General features: G+C 45.2%; 1 non-coding gene across 1 annotated transcript; it reads left to right on the top strand.

The window, feature by feature from the left end:
• Positions 1–507: 507 nt before the first annotated feature.
• On the top strand, positions 508–581 carry TRNAS-GGA (transfer RNA serine (anticodon GGA)). Its single transcript has one exon. It is a non-coding gene; the product is annotated as a tRNA-Ser (tRNA).
• The last annotated feature ends 442 nt before the right edge of the window (positions 582–1,023 follow it).

Raw genomic sequence — 1,023 nt, 5'->3', positions numbered from 1 at the left:
GAAAAATATCGGTAGCGTAATTTGTTGAGGACCCCTTAAGTAAACAATGCCATAGGAAATAAAGAAAGAGATCATTCTATTGTACAAGGATGACGCCACTCTCCGCTACCATACGAAGGTTTTTTAACAACTGGCTGTTGCGAAGATATATTTCGGAAAGAGAGAAAACTCAACTGCCCCTGCGGGGAATCGAACCAACGCCCTTTCACTTTCCGGGTGAACGCCCTAGACCACTAGACTACAGAGGCACAGAATCTCTCAATCTTTCCTTGGTCGATCGATTCCCCGCAGGGGCAGTTGAATTTTCTCTCTTTCCGAAATATATCTTCGTAACAGCCAGTTGTTAAAAAACCTTCGTATGGTAGCGAAGAGTGACGTCATCCTTGTATAAGTCGCCATCTGGTGGCAACGTCAGCAGTTGTGAGCTTGGCGTGAGTCTGGTCCGGCCGTCCATGTATGGTCCCTTTCAGTGTACACGAGCTCCAAGGAAAGATTGAGAGATGCTGTGCCTCTGTAGTCTAGTGGTCCAGGGCGTTCACCCGGAAAGTGAAAGGACGTGGGTTCGATTCCCCGCAGGGGCAGTTGAATTTTCTCTCTTTCCGAAATATATCTTCGCAACAGCCAGTTGTTAAAAAACCTTCGTATCATTCTATTGGTTTAGAACATAGTTTTCCAACCTTTTTGTCCCATCGCCCCCTTCTTCAGAAATTTTTTTTCCCTATCGCCACCCTCAACGCAATCAAACTCATAGGATCCTATGTTATACCTGTAGCTTCTACGGCCCCATAGAACTTTCCATTTCCCCCAAGGAAGCGTTAACGCCCACGTTGGAAATCGCTGGTCTTTCATTCTGGAAAAAGTCTGTCCCCGTCAAGAAATGCCTCTCTTCGAGAACTACGAGCAATCATTGAGTTCGCTAGAATCTTCTATTTCTCGAAGCTTCGTCTGCACCTGTAAAAAAGTGATTGATTACAAGAGACTAGTTAGTGTTGCTGGACTTTATCTTCAATGCGAAATTCCTAT

This window comes from Pholcus phalangioides, unplaced genomic scaffold (genome assembly GCF_987345545.1).
Source record: "Pholcus phalangioides strain wild (caught in Gottingen) unplaced genomic scaffold, Ppha-v1.0 ptg000008l_1, whole genome shotgun sequence".
Taxonomy (NCBI): domain Eukaryota; kingdom Metazoa; phylum Arthropoda; class Arachnida; order Araneae; family Pholcidae; genus Pholcus; species Pholcus phalangioides.
This window is presented reverse-complemented; position numbering and strand designations above follow the sequence as displayed.